The 19337-nt window shown below is 45.2% G+C and overlaps 1 pseudogene; it reads left to right on the forward strand.

Annotated features, from left to right (window-relative positions):
- Window positions 1-459: 459 nt before the first annotated feature.
- Window positions 460-577, forward strand: LOC126264057 (5S ribosomal RNA; annotated as a pseudogene).
- The last annotated feature ends 18760 nt before the right edge of the window (window positions 578-19337 follow it).

Below are 19337 nucleotides of genomic sequence, written 5' to 3' on the forward strand. Positions count from 1 at the left end.
TGTTCACGTTTATCTTAAATAATCCGTGGGACTTCCCGAAATTTATTACTCATCGTCACGCACTCCATGACCACGGCTAGCGATATCAAAAGCATCCACCCCAATACACGTTTCCGGAACGGCCACACGATAAAGAACAACCAACTGCACACCAGCTCCATCTTTTTCAATGCCTGAACAGCGTCCAATGTCAACAGCAGTACATTCAGCCTCTGCTACTAGGTGGACGGCAACAGTCGCCCATGTGGACATGCAGATATACTGTCAGCCGTCAGCTTTCTACTGGTCCTGCAACCACCCCATCAACCACAGAAGACAACAGCTATCCATTCGATAAGTATGTAGCAAACAGCGGCATCAAGGTGAACAGTATAGATTGCCAGTTTAAAATAGCTTTGCAGTTATTGCAAATTCTTAGCCCAGTGAAAGCGAATTTCCTGTCAATCATAACCCTCCACAGCCAACGGCTTTGCCGCAGTGGTAACACCGGTTCCCGTCAGATCGCCGAAGTTAAGCGCTGTCGGGCAGGGCTAGCACTTGGATGGGTGACCACATGGTCTGCCGAGCGCTATTGGCAAGCGGGCTGCACTCAGCCCTTGTGAGGCAAACTAAGGAGCTACTTGACTGAGAAGTAGTGGCTCTGGTCTCGTAAAACTGACATACGGTCGGGAGAGCGGTGTGCTGACCACAGACCCGTCCATATCCGCATTTAGCGACGCCTGTGGGCTTAGGATGACACGGTGGCCTGTCGGTACCGCTGGGACTACCAAGGCCTGTTCGGACTGAGTTACAGCCCTCCACAACCACCGACAAAATTGTCCACCTCGTTAGCTGAGCCGTCAGCGCGACGGATTAGTACGAAAAGGGCCTGTGTTTCGATTTTCGGTCGGGTCGAAACTTTTCTTGGGGACTGGGTGTTGTGTTGTCCTCAAGTTCTTATCATCATTACTGAAATTCCAATTCTGAGATGGCTGTATGGGCACGTCTCTAAAGCCAGTGAAAGTAAAAAAGGAATCTCTCCCGTCTTTATACACGGAACTAAAAGGAGGGAAGTCGTAGCTAAGGACCTAGAGAGTACCCTTTCTCAACTGTATTTTAGTACATCACGACTTGATGCTGTAAGCATTGCGACTGAGACCCTTGAAGATTAAAAGCAGCGTGTTAGTTTCTTGAAAGAGAATCACATCGAATTTCACTCTTAAGAATCTGATCAGACTAATAAAGCACTAAAAGTAGTCATTAGAAGGCTGCCGATCACAGCACCTGAGGAGGAGATTGCTGTTGAATTAACTAACCATGGATATCAGATATGTAGTACAAATGCATTCGTTGTATGACAATCGACCATATCCATTGTGCTTAGTACTGCTGAAGATCCAGACATTTACTCTCTGCAGAAGTTCTGTCGTATATCGGGTGTAACTGTAGAGAATTACAGAACATGTGGTCAAAAACTTTGCCACAGGTATCAAAGATTTAATCATTCATCAGTACATTGCAAAGCGGAACCACGTTGCTTGAAGTGCGTTTCAGACAGTAAAAAGTTCCAGGAAAGCTCCAACCTCTTGTGTTATCTGCGGTGGAAGCCAACGCGCGTCTTACAAAGGTTGCCTTGTTTACCAGCAACTACGCTCACGCCAGCAGCGGCAAGTAAACACATTGGCGTAGTCGGGACCAGCCCTGCTGCCACAACAGTCGCCAATGCCAAACAGGACACACCCTCCCCGGTTGTCCAACCGCATTACGCCTCCCTTCTCCAGAAAGAGTGCCTCATATGCAGTCGTAAAGAAGGGCACTCCCCCGTAACGATCAGCTAACCAGCAACTTTTACAGCCTAACTTGCTTTTTCCGGAACTGTTGTATCCTCCACCGCCTCCCTAAGAGATTATCAAGGTATCATACCTAATGTACTAAATCTTTAACAAATTTTAGGGCACCCCAGAGTGAAAGATCTATTAAACTGACACTGTAGAAGTCTAATTGCTACGATCAACTCACCACAAAAAACGTCAATATCAGAAAATTTATTACATCTACCAAGCAATAATCGTTAAATGCCGATCACTGTAGCAGTAGAAAACTTTAAAATCGTTTCCTGGAACGCTAACGACATAAGAAACAAAGTTCCTGAACTAAAAATTTTCATTATTGAAGTTTTGCTGGACGTAATCTTTTGCTTGACATAATCTTACTCAGTGAAACTCATCTTCATTAACTTTCAAGATACCACGAATTAAATGCTATCGCAATGACGGACATCTACGACGAATCTGGCGACACTGTCTTACACCCCAAAGAATACATCTGCAAGTTGATCTCAATAATGTCTTGAGTGGTCCGACTGAACCGGTAATAGTAGCGTGTGACCTGAATTCTAAAAATTATATGTGGTACTCAAGGACCACACACCGTAACGGAAATATATTGTTTACCTACTATAACACATCAAACCTAGCTATTTATTCGCCCAACGAACCAGCTTACTACCCCACAAATACTGCGTTCTTACGGGACATTCTGGACGTCGCTCTCTATAGGAATGTGCCAGCCATTGTAAACGTCAATAATCTTTGCAACTTAATTTATAACCATACTTCGTTATTAGTATCTATCGAAGACACAGCCCCGGTCAGAGAGATAATTCATCCACACACGAATATTAACTGGGTCTTATGCAAGCGACATATTGAAAATATGACTGTTGGTGTCGCCCGTATACAGACTGCTGAAGAGCCGGAGCTGTGATTTGTATTACAGATCTTTCGACCACAGCGGCTAATCTAAACATCCTACCCCTTCCGCCACCCGAATTACCCTCCTGAATTTCCTCCTCAGATTCAACTGTTAAAGACAACTAAGAACTAAATATGGAAATTGGCAATGGACGTGTGATACAGCAGTAAAAATGTTTTAAATAGACTAGCTAGGGACCTCAGCAAAAAAATTAAGCAATATGAGAACGACGCAAGGTACTACAAACTCTAACTGCTAAACCCAGATTCAGTCTCCCTTTGAAATGTTACTCGGAAATTCCGACGAAAGTCGACCGGTATTCCACCACTACATGACAGATCCTCTGTGGCTACTTCATCAAGAGAAGAGGCGCAGGCTTTTGCACAACAAATAAAATAACTAAAATGTTCAAATGTGTGTGAAATCTTATGGGACTTAACTGCTAAGGTCATCAGTCCCTAAGCTTACACACTACTTAACCTAAATTATCCTAAGGCCAAACACACTAATCCCACGTGACAATAAATGGTGCGCGTGTATCCCTCTCTCTCTCTCTCTCTCTCTCTCTCTCTCTCTCTCTCTCTCCGTGTGTGTGTGTGTGTGTGTGTGTGTGTGTGTGTGTGTGTGTGTGTACTGTACTTAATTATCCTAAGGCCAAACACACTAATCCCACGTGACAATAAATGGTGCGCGTGTATCCCTCTCTCTCTCTCTCTCTCTCTCTCTCTCTCTGTGTGTGTGTTGTGTGTGTGTGTGTGTGTGTGTGTGTGTGTGTACTGTACTTATTTTGTTTTGGTTGCTATATGGAACTTCACATTTGTCTACTTTGTGTCGGTTAGCCTTATGTTTGCTTTTTTAGGTCCTTGAGAATTTTATACAGCAAAGGTGATTAATTTTTTGATCCGTACTGACTTTTGTTTTGGTTGCTCAGATGTAACTTCACATTTGTGCACTTTATGTCGGCTAGTCTTATGTTTGCGTTTTTGAGGTCCTTTCGATTTTCATTCGGCCAAGGTGGTAATTTCCTAAGTGACGTTACATAGTTTATTATCCCTTTTGCCAGTTGTTTTACTGGTAGTCTGCTGAGATGACCAAAGAGTTCCATTCCCCTTTTCGTAACGTTACCAGTTTCGATGCTTGCAAACTTTCCTGTTGTTTTGATTGCTTGAAGCTTGTAACCGTCTCGGGTATATCTTGCTCTTATAATTTTTCTAATCATCTTTCTCTCGTGTCTTTCGATTTCTTCAAGTTTTCCGTTAATCTTCAGGATTTCGCTTGCATGGAGGACTGTTGCTTTTCTGACAATGTTGCAGTGCAGAATTTTTATTGTTACTATTATCTACAAACATAATTAAGTTTGTACAGAACCTGCAGACCGCGCATCCTTCTTGCACTTGTCCAGGCCTTTTTCTCTTTCTTTTACGAACTAAGCACTGCAGCGCTATAGCTGGACAAACAGGAAAAAGGAGCGAAAAATGGCCAAATGTGTGTGAAATCTTATGGGACTTAACTGCTAAGGTCACCAGTCCCTAAGCTGGCACACATCCATGCCCGAGGGAGGACTCGAACCTCCGCCGGGACCAGCCGCACAGTTCATGACTGCAGCGCCTTAGACCGCTCGGCTAATCCCGCGCGGCTAAAAGGAGCCAAAGGGGGAAATAGTGTGACCTCAGCGCATCGCCACTGGGCAATATGGAAGCCCCAAAGTATTAGTCCTACTCGCACTTCCCTGGTTTTTTTTTTTTTTTCGAATTAGGTGCTGTGGCGCCACAGTTGGACAACCGGTGAAAAAAAGCCAAAGAGGGAGGGAGCGAGAGTGTCGCCACGACCACACGACCAGACGACGTCGTCGCGCTGCCGCTGGGCAGTACGGAACCCACAGTGAGAGAGTGCTACCCGCACTAGTCCGGGTTTGTTTTTCCGACTAACGTGCTGCGGCACTACAGCTGGACAACCAGTACAAAGGAGCCAGAGGCGAGGAAGAGTGTGACCACAGCAGTGTGCGATTTGCAGGGGGGGATGGGGGGGATTTCCCCCCCTCTGCATCAGACCATCCCCTCCTCTGGCTTTAGTTTATGCATCCCAACCTGGGATGTTTATTTCCCACGCACTGGAGTAAAACTTTACATATAATTTAAATTTGTGGAGCCGAACACTGAAAGTTTTTAATACAGTCTTACTATTAATACTATTAATATGTTTGCTTATTAATTTTGAAAAAGTGTTATGTAGTAATTAAGTATTTCAAAACATTTAGAACTAAATCATCATTCTCATGTTGTCATTGTTGCTTTCGTCTAAGGTGGGTCATCCGTTTACTTGCGAGCTTGCGGGGGGAAGTAGTGTGGCAGTCATACCGCAGCAGTCGTACCGCAGAGTCGGGTGAGCTGGTGGCTGAAAGTCCCACCCCGGGCCCTGACACAGGGTGGTGACCGGCCCGGTACCTGTGCGAACATTTACGGGTAGGCCACCTTTTGGCAACGGTATGGCGCGGACTAACGCGCCTGGGACGAAAGCACACATTACTAAATAACCCACCATCGTCTGCTTCTAGTTCCTAGGATACTATTTCGTGGACTTTCTTTAAATACTCTTCTCTTCCACCATCGTTTTCTTTTCCTTTGTTTTTCATTTCCGTTGTTAGCTGCACGTGCAAGTACCAAGTAGGCCGCCGCTGCGATACTTTATCATCCTTTATACTTCAAGACCGACACACGTGTGGCACAAATTCTGTTGCTTTGGTATAAATTAACCTGCCGCATGCAACATACGCCGCAAGATGTTGCCTGTTGTAGCATGCTACAAGACGACGCACGCCACATTTCCGTAGCATGCCACAATGTTGCAAGACGTCGCCCCAGCGTAAACGAGGCTTCAGATCAGGGACGGGCAAACGTTGCACGCGGCTCATGAGCACACAGCGCTGCACGTGTGCTGCTCGCGTGCAATCGTCGAACGGAGCAGTGGCGACAGCCGGTAGGTTGCCGCAGTGTAGTTCCAGGCTAAGCTGCGGACGTTGAAGCGAAGCGACCACTACGTAGTGAATTTCAGTAACCGGAAAATGCAGAGTGAATCAAGGAAACGGAGAATTGGAGATTTGCTATCTTTTAAAAAGGAATGGGAGAATCATTTTTTCTCTGTGCAAAAACGTGAAAATTGGAAATGTATAATATGTGACAGTATTCTCGCTGGTCAGCGGAAGTTTGATATTCAACGCCATTATAATAAATTTCAGTATGTTGCCGTTCTTAGTGCAATAAAAGAGGAATTTCTCAAGCGATTTGGGGATATATCTTACTTATCCCAAGGTTTTGAATAGTTCTCGAGACAATCTGCTGTTTCTGTAGAAGATATTCATCCCAGTTTGCAAATGGAATTAATAGGTCTACAGCGTAATTCTCGTCTGAGAGACAGGTTCCTTCTGGCAAGACGTGTGATAGATATTTATCACGACTTTCCACAGCAAGTTTCCTCGTCTCCATCGTGAAGCCGCGAAGATAATGTCAATGTTTGGCTCGACATACGTTAGTGAGAGATTTTTTTCTGTTATGAAAATTAATAAGTCTCGGTTAAGAGCAAACATCAGTAATGAAAATTTGCGTAACTGTTTGCGTTTGTCTGTATGTAGAAATTTTGTTCCAGACAATAAACGTATTGTAAACTCCACCTGTGATAATTAAATAAAACGTATCGTAGGTAATAGGTACTCTTTCAAACGATGATTACTTTAAAGCACTCCTACTACCCTTATTCCTTCATTCAATAAAGCAGGCCAGGAAACAAAACGCATTTCAGAGGAAGAAGCGGAGAGACGGTATGGCGGGGAGGGGAGAGAAGCGGGTGGCCAGCTTGCCCCTGTGTGCACGCAGAACACCTGTTAACTGCACACGTGCATGTGAACCGCACACGTGCAGAATTCCTGCCCGCCCCTGCTTTAGATTGTATTGTATGGTGGATGTGATGTGTTGCGTACGAAACTAAAACTTGGAAGAGGTGTCATCCTGCAGCAAGATAACGCTCGCCCACATTCTGCCAAACGGACAGCCGACGCAATAAAGGAGTTGAGATTCGCGGTGCTGGAACATCCACCATACAGTACAGACCTGGCTCCAAGTGATTGTCATATGTTTGGACCCCAAACGGAAGCACTACAGGGAAGAAGATTTGAAAGTGATGAAGACGCATTGCTGCGGTGCAAAATTGGTTACAGATGCAACCGAAAAACGCATTTTCTGATGAAATAACAAAAAACTCGTAAAACGTCGGGAAAACTGCATTGAAGTCCAAGGAGGTTACGTTTCAGTTTTCTATCATCAGAATAAGTACAGCTTTTCACAAATGTGCCTTTACTTTTTGAATTCGCGTCGTATACCTGTATGTAGATGATTTTGTAAAAAAGCTTTACCTATAATGTACTTTTAAAGATATAACAGGGGATGGCTTTTCTGATAGTGCATACGCGTGAATAGTGAGTTTCGGCATTAACATCTATTTATAAATAACTGTTTAACCATGGGTAACGCCACGGTCCAAGCTAGTAACGTATGTAATTATACTAACCCCCTAAGACATCCCCCCCACTGGTAAAAGCACAAATCGCACACTGGACCACAGCCACACGACCTGGGCAGACAGCCTTTCCGGCAACGCGCTTTGCACCGGCGCCGCGACGCACCTAATAAGGTTTGTGGAGGCGCGGTGGGGGCGGGGCTGAGCAGCGCGGCAGCCGAGTACTCGTAGGTAATGTGATTTGGCTTGGGGCCCGCGGGCGCCCGCGACACAAACAGCCGCCGCATCCAGCAGACGCTCCGGGAGGCTCCCATTTCTTCCGGATGAGCGACCGCCGACTGCCACGTGCAATATGCACGGAGCGACGCCAGCGCCTGCGCCGCCGCATACCGCCCGACGCGCCTCTCGTCTCGGTCCCGCGCTCCGTCCTCATAAGCCGGGTGATATTCAAATAACACCGAAGCGAAACGACGGAATTTGACGTCTGTATTCCATATTGAAAAGATAAACTTCCAATACGACATCCTCTCGATGAAATATATCCTCGGGACAGACACCCGAGAGCTACTTTCGATACTACCAGACGCTTTATCGCAATTTATTCTCCATCTGTTTATACTTCGTGTTAGGATGTGATTGTAGCCGTCAGTGAAGCCCTCGGCGTAAATTGTGAAAAGTGACTTGTTGCTTATTCTAACAGCTAAAATGAAACTGCACTGCTTAACACAATTAAAGGATCACTTTCTCGAGACCTTGGAACTGTCATCCATTCTGATATTCGAAATTTGGCTCAAAGACGCCTACAGCGTTCCTCTGTAGTAAATCAGGAATGTTGAAACGTCCTGCCGGATTAAAATTATCTCCTGAACCTAGACTCGAAGTCGGGACCTTGGCTTTCGCGGGCAAGGGTTCTACTAACAGAGCTGCCCAAGCACGATTCACAGCGCGCCCTCACAGTTTCAGTTCGTGCCAGTACCTCGTCTCCTACCTTCCAAACCTCACAGAAGCTCTCCTGCGAAAATTACAGAACTAACACTCCTGGAAGAAAGGATATTGCGGAGACATGAGTTGCTCACAGCAAGAGGGATGTTTCCAGAGTGAAATTTTCACTCTGCAGAGCTTGGAAGGTAGGAGACGAGGTATTGGCAGGTTTGAAGCCGTGAGGACAGGCCTTGAGTTCAAATGGTTCAAATGGCTCTGAGCACTATGGGACTTACTTTCTAAGGTCATCAGTTCCCTAGAACTTACAACTACTTAAACCTAACTAACTTAAGGACATCACACACATCCATGCCCGAGGCAGGATTCGAACCTGCGACCGTAGCAGCATCGCGGTTCCAGACTGTAGCTCCTAGAACCGCTCGGTCACCATTGCCGGCCGGCCCTTAAGTCGTACTTGAGTAGATCAGTTGGTAGAGCTCTTGCACGCGACCGGCAAAGGTCCCGACTTCGAGTCTCTGTCCAGCACACAGTTTTAATTGGCCAGGAAGTTTCATATCAGTGCACACTGGCTGCAGAGTGAAAATTTCATTCTAAATTGGGAATGTTATTTGACGGTCCACCTACGGTAGATGTTTTCCTACTAGTTGTTCGGGCATTGCCAGGACGTCCCACTGCTGCTAGATTTAGATGCACCTGACGAGGGGGCGAAGATCCTGAATCCGTGGGAAGAACGTCTGTCGTGCAAGACTTCGTACATTAAAAATATTTTAGATATCTGACGGATTTGTTTACCATGAACATGTTTCATGGTGCGTAAGTTTGGCGCCCTCCGACGTCACCCTTGGGCTCGACGTATCAAACATCAAGATGTCAAGACATGGGAAAAAAGGGGCAAGACTCACAAGTTCATGTCAGGTGTAAAGTTCACCACAATTCTGTCCAACATCACTCTCGATGAGAAAGTGGTCACACCGCGTGTTACACACTTTCACCCCTACGTTTGACGCCTCTGTGATGGACGTCAATATTGCGACGCCCAGTATTTAAAATCACGCGGTTTTCTTTTGGGTAGCCGCGGAAAACATTCACATCGCCACTCAGAATCGAAACGGAAAGGCCTCAGGGGGGCGACATAAAGAGTGTCAACGAAACCTTCCCATTCCTTGGGATGTTGGTTCCTACAGATTTCACGGTCGAAAACGACAGTTTGGAGTGCGATGAGCAACACGAAGACGCTCTTGGCAATCTTTTATGCTGCTGGTATCTCCCTAACGCTCCCCACACCATTACAGTCTCCACCAGCTTGAACAGTCCCCTGCTGACATTCAGCGTCCATGGATTCATGAGGTTGTCTCCATACCCGTACACATTAATTCGCTCGATACAATCTGAAACGAGACTCGTCCGGCCAGGCAACATATTTATAGTCATCAACAGTCCAACATCGGTGTTGACGGGGCCAGGAGAGGCGTAATGGTTTGTGTTGTGCAACCATCAAGAGTACACGAGTAGGCCTTCGGCACCGAAAGCCCATATCGATTATGTTTAGTTGAATGGTTCGCACGATACATTCGCTGACGGCCCGGCGCTGAAATCAGCAGCAATTTGCGGAAGGGTTACATTTCTGCCACGTTGGACGATTCTCTTCAGTCGTCGTTGGTTCCGTTCTTGCAGGATCTTTTTCCGGCCGCATTCGAACTCCGAGATTAATGTTTTACGGATTCCTGGTATTCACGGTACACTCGTGAAATGGTCGTACAGGAAAACTCCCACTTTATCGCTGTTTCGGAGATGTTGTGCCCCATCGCTCGTGCGCCGACTGTAACATCACGTTCAAACTCACTTAAATCTGGATAACCTGCCACTGTAGCAGCAGTAACCGATCTGACAACTGCGCCAGGCACTTGTCTCATACAGACGTTGCCTACCGCAGCGCCGTATTCTGCCTGTTGACGTATCTCTGTATTGAACACGGATGCGTATACCAGTTTCTTTGGCGCTTCAGTGTATTAATATTTTATTCATTGCGTTTTTCATTGGCTCAGTCCGTCCTTTGTTTAATGGCTGTCACGAGCATGTAATCAAGCGGAGATCCAGTCTGCTCTGGCCTTCTTCAGCTTTTTCCGAGGTGTTCCCCCTCGTCTCACGTATTCCTCCCATGTTGGTCGCCTGTCCCCCCACGCGCAGCGCGTAAGCCACCTAGCCGCGCCATTTAGTCCCTTACCGGCTTGTTAACTGCGGAAGCACTCGCCGCGCTCAGTGTACACATGCGAAAGTGCTCTTTGCTTGTTGTGTTTATGTCATTATGCATTTTATTCTTGCCTCTGCACTTATTTTATCGTTTCTGTTACTGCCCCATTTGCCGAATAGGCGTGACGGACTGGCCCACCCGCATCCACGAATTAATAAATTATGTGAGACGTACCGTTAATCATAGTTTTTTTTCCTTTTTCGAACGTAATCCTCCTCCTTCTTCTTTGTATTATTGGCTCCCTTCTTGTTCGCAGTTGATTGCACCTGATGTTGCAGCTTCAAGCTTCCAAAACCAGTCGTACAATAAAAATATACAACTGCAGCGGATTTTTAAAAAATGGTTCAAATGGTTCTGAGCACTATGGGACTCAACTGCTGAGGTCATAAGTCCCCTAGAACTTAGAACTACTTAAACCTAACTAACCTAAGGACAACACAAACATCCATGCCCGAGGCAGGATTCGAACCTGCGACCGTAGCGGTCGCGCGGTTCCAGACTGTAGCGCCAGAACCGCTCGGCCACCAGGGGCCGGCGCGGATTTTTAATTCAACCAGCATTTTACAGCATGATGTTCAGCGTACAGCATAGAAACAGCATCTGTGAGACAATGACTTTTGGACAGTAACATTATTGAAATGGACTAGTCTGCCTGGGCTCACCGTCTAATACCAATGGCGCACCTTTAGGATGAGTTATAACGTCGGCTTCAATGTAGGCCAAAGCGTCTAACATCACTACATGCTCTGGTTTTATCTCTTGCGGAAGAATCGACTGCCGTACACACATTCAGAAATCTCTCAGCCGAGAGGAAGCCATGAGGAAGGTGAAGGGTGGACACATCCTGCATCAGTGCCCACTAACAAGTATCCTAATACTTTTGATCAGATAGCGTATACAGGGTGGAGGAAAATTGTGTCACGAAATTCTAACCCTGGATTGCTGATGCCAATAGGAACCAAATTAATAATGTTGTGTTGGTCGACAACGCACAATTTTTAAACGATGGAAACCTGACGCCCCGCGCTCCGATTGGCCGTGGGATTACCCTGTTGCCCTGTTGCCTCGCCCCATCGCCCCATCACTGCCCCAACATGATACGCACACGTGTCGAATAGGTCTTGTGTTTGTCTCCAACTCACGTCAGAGGCATTCACACGTAAGTTTCGCTTTGGAGCACACACATGTCACCTGCGCTTAAGTTATACAATAAGCATGGCGGCACAGTATTCGTTTCAAGAACAAGGAGGTATGGTTTTCGTTTATGGACTAGCCGACGGTAAGGCGCATGAAGCTCGACGGTTGTATGAAGAGCGGTACCCAGCAAGAGGCCACCCACACCCGTAAACGTTTAAAGCAATTAATCGGCGATTTGGCGAAATAGGCTCGTTAGCGCGATATCACGGTGATGCTCAAAGACCACGAACACGACGGGATGCTGCCTTTGAAGAGACTGTTCTCGAGAAGTACTCGAGCGGTTGGACAAGACGTGGGGCTCACTCATCGGTTAGTCTGGGAGGTTTTGAGAGATGATGGCCAGCACCCATTTAGCTTCCACCCTGTCCAAGACCTAAATCCTGTGGCGGACTATGAACACAGGCTAGGATTTTGCCGGTGGTTTCTGCGACGTGTTGTACGAGATCCCGACTTCCCCGCCATTGTGTTGTTTACCGACGAGTGCACCTTCCATCGGGGTGGCCTTTATAACACTTGAAACGTTCATTACTGAGAAAGGGGAAATCCTCACGTCACGTCGTCCACGGACACCAGGAACGATTTTCGCTCAACATTTGGGCAGGCCTTGTGGATGACGATCTGGCTGGGCCGGTCCATTTACCTCTTCGACTTACCGGGACAAATTACCTTCACTTTTTGCAAGAAACTCTACCCGGCCTGCTGGAAGATGTTCCCCTGGACACACGACTACGCACGTGGTTGCAGCATAATGGGGCGTCCGCACATAACAGTCGTGCTGTGCGCGGACATTAAAACAAACTTTTCGACGGCCGGGTAATTGGCAGAGGTGTTCGTAAGATATGGCTGCCGCGATCACCAGACCTCAAGCCATCGGACTTTTTCCTGTGGGGATTCTTCGAGGTTCCAGTTCACCCACCCGGACGCGAACAACCTAGAAACGAAGAGGAACTAATGGATCGCATTCAACATGACACCAATCACAGCAGGGCAATGCCAGAAATCTTTGGAAGAGTTCGGCAAAACGCCGTTCGTCGTTACCAAGCTTGTGTCGCGTCAGAGGGTCTCCAGTTCGAGTACCTGCTTTCAGTGAACAATGTCTTAACTACAAAAAAGGAAATTTTCAGGGCCGACACAATTTGTAAAAGACTTTCTCTATGCGAGCTAACAGCTGTAGACGGGTTTGTTCCCGGTATGTCTTATCAGGAAACTACAATGGATGTGTCGGGACACAGGCGGATTCGCCCCCAGGCCCCCAGGGTGGAAAGCTGTCGCGCTACCACCGACCGTGCGGGCCGCCTTGCATACATCGCGATCTCCGGCATGCAAAGCATTCGTAGCCATGCGTTGTCCAGTGCATCCGGCAAAAGGTCAATCCCGCGGCCAATCGGAGCGTCTGACGCCAAGTTTCGGTAGTTTAAAAACTGAGCGTTGTCGATATACACAACATTAGTAATTTTGGTTCCTACCGGCATCAACTATCCTGGGTTAAAATTTCGACACAATTTTTCTACACCCTACATATGAAAATTTTCGTTTCTCCACATTCTTTCGTTGGTTCCAGTTCTCTCTTGTGCACTCATCTCTTTATTATTCAGTAATTCGTGAGTGTGTCTGCAAAACTCAGAAGAACTCTCGAAAATAAAAATGTTTCTTGTAAATTTATGGAAGATAACACGCATAAGACTGTGTGAGATTTGGAAGTCTTTAGCCATTTGGGTCATCCTAACTCGCTGCTAGATCCCACTTAAAACCCCAGTATGCAACTACAAGAATAACAGAAACGCTGGCAAATGAAGCGCTGGAAGAAGATTACAGTTAAACGAATTCGTGGACAGTGATGTCATCAGAGTTCCAGCAAAAACTTGGATTGGAATGATGTGAAAGAAAATCAGGCACTTTCTTTTCAAAAGGACCATATCAGTCCTTCCCAGCAACAATACGGAGAAACCACAAACAAAATCGAGACTTCCGACGGGATCTGAACATTTGCTTATCCGAATATACATTCAGTAAAACATCAAGGCAAGTTGATAATGAGATTAGCCTGATAACTGTGACTGCTAGATGCATAACCTGACACTGATATTTATATTATAGGAGCTATACTGACAAGAAAAAACATGGTACCTTAGAAGGATAAATCATGGTACTATTTCGTTACTGAATCTTCCTGAGATTCATGTATGATCAGCTCTTTTTTCTCATAGCTGAGAACATTTTACAACTTTAGTAAAAGTAGGAAATAAGTATTACAACTCAACACTTCAAATAGAAGTGTCTTATCTGTCTAAGATTAATTTTCTAGCAGACGATAAGGAAACACTGTATTTAATAGCAATGGTTACCTTCAACAATAATCGATTCACTTTGATTTGTCATTGTATCTCATATTTTGCATCCCTTAGAAGCCTAATTTCGGCAAATACCCACTATACGTCCCCTTTCCACACCCTCCATTCCGCGAAGCTTTCCCGCTCAGACCGGATGATCATTTGACAGGCGTCTTACACTTTACAGCTAGAAATTGTCGGATTATTAACAATTGCTGTCCATGGTATTTAAGTTCACCTCTATAAATCACTGTCATAATTAATCTTTTCAGCTGTCTGCATCCTCATAGTAATCACCATCAAAAGATACAATTTTCTCTTCGAAATCTCGTGTTCACTCTTCCGGCAAATATAGCTGTTCATCCCAGAATATCAACGGCATTTGTTAAATAGACAAAGCAGGTAAATATGGAGCGCCTGTATCGAAGCCTGAGCAAATAATTCAGGCTGTGAATCCATTAAGACTCGCTTCGTGTTCCCGTTTGTTTTTTCCTCATTTTTTATTTGTCCTATCGCGTAAAAAGTGCACACCAACATCGCGAAACCGATCATAAATTACGAGGCATTATTCGGGCTTATCGGCTAACCTGTTTATTATCACACTGAACATATTTAGTTTTGAAATTGCGAGGTTTACTCACAAAACATACACGGATTTAGGATGCTAATGCGCATTTCATGGAACGCGCCAACAGCACGTATTTCAGACAGCGAAACTGGTATTTTGTGCGAAAATGGAAATGAAGTAGGTGTTGGACGCACTTTTTGTTCCATACACACGAATTAAACTTGTTTAAGTAATGACCAAGAATCAATAACGGTTGTTGTTTTGTCTCATGTTGCTCTACTGTCAAGTACCTGTAGCAGCTTTAACATCTTAATTGCTTACATTATACTGATGGCGAACGATAACAGGAAACAATAAAATTCGATAACAATTAATTATGGCACTAACTGTTTCACGCGAACGGCATCATTTTCAGATTGCGTACATTCTTTCTTACGCAAAGGGGATTACATGTTGTTGAGAGGATCTGTTGCACCGATTTCTCTACGAGTCAAAATGTAAAACAGAAATGCAACACTCCTATTTACGAGCTTGTGGTAACACGACACGCAGAATCTCTTTCAGCGGTGACTCTTTCCTAAATTTGAATCCGTTTTCGTAAGAAAGACTGGACGCCATGTGAAGATTAATTGTGTCACCAAAACCGCCAATGGCAGAAGTCCGTATCATGAAAACCACACAGTCGCAGCTCTCCACGCTAAACTATCCTGTGCAAGCCAGCAACCGAAACACACATCCATTTGAACATGTTTGCTGTACTTCCCCCTTGGTCTCCCTCTGCAATTTTTACCCCGAAATCTTTCCTCGAATACTAAATTCACGATTCCTTGATGTCCAAGAATGTATCCTGCCGAATGACCTCTTCTTTTAATCAAATTATGCTCCACATTTCTTTTCTCCCCAATTATATTCAATACTTCCTTATTAATTACGTGATTTACCCACCTAATCTTCAGCATTCTATCAAAAGGTTCTACTCTCTTCTTGTCTGAACTGCTTATCATTCGCGTTTCATCTCCGTAGTAGTAAGATTCACAATAAACTTTTTACGTATCCCTTCTCACACAGTTGGTTCCATTTCTTGATGTTTAGGGAACTGATTCTTGAAGCTAAAATTCTCACATTTTAGGTTCTGATGGTTCAATTGATCTCAATAATTCTGAAGAATGCCGTTGCAGAATTTTTGCTTTTATGATAATTCATTGTCTGAAATTTTATTATATCACACTGTCTTTTCAATTTTCATATTAAAAAAGCTGAAATTACATTGTTCGTACAAAAATACGTCCGACCACATCAGAGGAATGCTTACTACTACCTCACTATGCGGTAATAATAATATTCCAGAGGGTTTACAATTTTTCTTGACAAATGAATTTATATTAGCTCAGACTTTTATTTCATGAATGAATTCAGAATTAAACATAATAAACAGCACTGGACTGCGTAAATAATAATAGGAATTTTAAGTGTGCCATATCTTTCGTAAGTTCAAATGTATCTAAAAACAAATTAACTCTGCGTTCAGAGCTAGTACATATAGATTATAACAATGAAAATAAATAAATTCCTTTCCATAAATTTTAGCTTCAAATATAACATATTGTGTATAAAATTATATTACTTTTTTTAAGAAAAACAGCTGAGATAATACTGACCTGTCCAAATTCGAAGAATATTACTGGTATCGACTACTACTGTTGAGAAAAAGTAATGCTAGAGGAGGATGTCACTTTACAGGCTGTAATCTAGATCGTGTAATAATGCATGTCATACAGTCAAATAGCGGTTATAACTTTCTGTAAATATGATTGTGATTCCGCATGAAAGAAAAAAATATCTGCTTTCGTTGAGATTTGATGGTCTTAGAATGTTTGGGAACTACTGATCTAAACACTGCAACCCTCGTAAGAAGAGTCACGAAACAACATTCCACGACGGAACCATAATGACAACTGAACTGAGTTTAGAGGGTAATACGGAGTCCTGTAGACAGTCATTTCATTAGTTCTCTCCATACGAGAACAGAGCCGGTAACGGAGCGACAATAATGCGCCGCGCACAGCGCAGCGGCAGGGCCGGGTGCATTATTCTGGTGGCGTGGCGTGGGCGGCGGGCGCCCCCAGCGGGCTCATTGTGGAGGCAGCGGAGCCCTTTCGACCCACCTGCGGGCAGCGAGCTATGCGGGCTGTCGCGCGGCGCTGTGCAGGCGCCTCCGGCTGGGCAGCCGCCGCAGGTGACAGGCAGCTGCGCCTCGGCCGTTGCTATCCTCGTTACGAACTCAAAGAAACGAACAGGCAGGAGTGCAGATTCCGCCCTGAGAATGCGTACAGAACACAGTCCGAGACGGGAAAAATCCTGTACCTCAGTCCTCCGACTGGGCTGCAATTTATAAATACACTACTGGCCATTAAAATTGCTACACCACGAAGATGACGTGATACAGACGCGACATTTAACCGACAGGAAGAAGATGCTGTGATATGTAAATGATTAGCTTTTCAGAGCATTCACACAAGGTTGGCGCCGGTGGCGACACCTACAACGTGCTGACATGACGAAAGTTTACAACCGATTTCTCATATACAGTCAACAGTTGACCGGCGTTGCTGGTGAAACGTTGTTGTGATGCCTGGTGTAAAGAGGAGAAATGCGTGCCATCACGTTTCCGACTTTGATAAAGGTCGGATTGTAGCCTATCGCGATTGCGGTTTATCGTATGGCGACATTGCTGCTCGGGTTGGTAGAGATCCAGTGACTTAGCAGAATATGGAATCGATGGGTTCAGGAGGGTAATACGGAACGCCGTGCTGGATCCCAACGGCCTCGTATCACTGGCTGTCGAGATGACAGGCACCTTACCCGCATGGCTGTAACGGATCGTGCAGCCACGTCTCGATCCGTGAGACAACAGATTGGGGCGTTTGCAGGACAACAACCATCTGCACGAACAGTTCGACGACGTTTGCAGCAGCATGGACTATCAGCTCTGAGACCACGGCTGCGGTTACCCTTGACACTGCATCACAGACAGGAGCGCCTGCGATGGTGTACTCAACGACGAACCTGGGTGCACGAATGGCGAAACGCCATTTTTTGGGATGAATTCAGGTTCTGTTTTCAGCATCATGATGGTCGAATCCGTGTTTGGCGACATAGCGGTGAGCGCACATTGGAAGCGTGCATTCGTCATCGCCGTAATGGCGTATCACCCACGTGATGGTATGGGGTGCCATTGGTTACACGTCTGGGTCACCTCTGCTTCGCATTGACGGCACTTTGAACAGTGGACGTTACATTTCAGATGTGTTACGACCCGTGGCTCTACCCTTCATTCGATCCCTGCGAAACCCTACATTTCAGCAGGATAATGCAAGACAGCATGTTGCAGGTCCTGTACGGGCCTTTCTGGATACAGAAAATGTTCGACTGCTGCCCTGACCAGCACATTCTTCAGGTCTCTGACCAATTGAAAACGCCTGGTCAATGGTGACCGAGCAGCTGGATCGTCACAATACGCCAGTCACTACTCTTGATGAACTGTGGTATCGTGTTGAAGCTGCATGGGCAGCTGTACCTGTACACGCCATCCAAGCTCTGTTTGACTCAATGCCCAGCAGTATCAATGCCGTTATTACGGCCAGAGGTTTTTGTTCTGGCTACTGATTTATCAGGATCTATGCACCCAAACTGCGTGAAAATGTAATCACCTGTCAGTTATAGTATAATATATTTCTCCAATGAATACCCGTTTATCATCTGCATTTCTTCTTCGTGTAGCAATTTTAATGACCAGTAGTTTAAAAAGTGTCTACCCAGCTATACTTCACGATACACCAAGATGTATCAGACAGATGAAATACCCTCAGACTTCAAGAAGAATGTAATAATATTAATTCCAAAGAAAGCAGGTGTTGACAGGTGTGAGTATTGCCGATCTATCAACCGAGTGGGCTAAAGCACTGATTTGCACACTGGACACGCACTCAGAAGATCGACGACTTAAACAGGTGTCCGGCCATCTTGATAAATGTTTTCCGTGATTTCACTAAATTTCTTAAGGCAAAATCCAGGATAGATCCTTCAAAATGGCGCAACTGTTTTTTTTTTTCTCCATTCTTCCTTATCTGAGCTTGTGATCCGTCTCTATTGACCTCATTCTTGATGGGACCTCATTCTCGATGCGTCATTAAACACTAATGTTCTCCGATCTGTCAGTTTAATAAGTCACGGTTGCAAAATACTAACGCGAATTCTTTGCAGAAGAATTGGGAAAAAGGCAGATGCCGACCTCGGAGAAGACCAATTTAGATTCCAGAGAAAAGTAGGAACACTTGAGGCAATACTGCTCCATCGTCTTCTCTTACAAGACACAATCGGGTGAAGGCAAACTTAAGTTTATAGAATAAGTAAGTTTTTGACAATGTTGAATGGAATACTGTCTTTGAAATTTTGTAAGTAGCAGGGGTGAAACACATGGAGCGAAGGCTATTTGCAACCTGTACAGAAGCCACACAGTCGCGAGACATGAAGGGAAGAACTGACTGAGAAGACATGTTGACCGGCTTGTAGCCTATCGCCGGTGTTATTCAATCGTACAGATTGAATAACACCGGCTATAGGCTACAAGCCAAGCAGTAAAGGAAACCAAAGACAGATCTAGAGTAGGAATTAAAGTTAAGGGAGAAGAAATAAAAACTATGAGGTAACTCTGTCAGAGACAGCAAAGGACTGGGAACAGGAGTTGAACGGAATGGACAGTGCCATGAAAAGGGGATATAAGGTGATCACCAAAAAAAGCAAAGGA

Source organism: Schistocerca nitens, chromosome 6 (genome assembly GCF_023898315.1).
Source record: "Schistocerca nitens isolate TAMUIC-IGC-003100 chromosome 6, iqSchNite1.1, whole genome shotgun sequence".
Lineage (NCBI taxonomy): Eukaryota > Metazoa > Arthropoda > Insecta > Orthoptera > Acrididae > Schistocerca > Schistocerca nitens.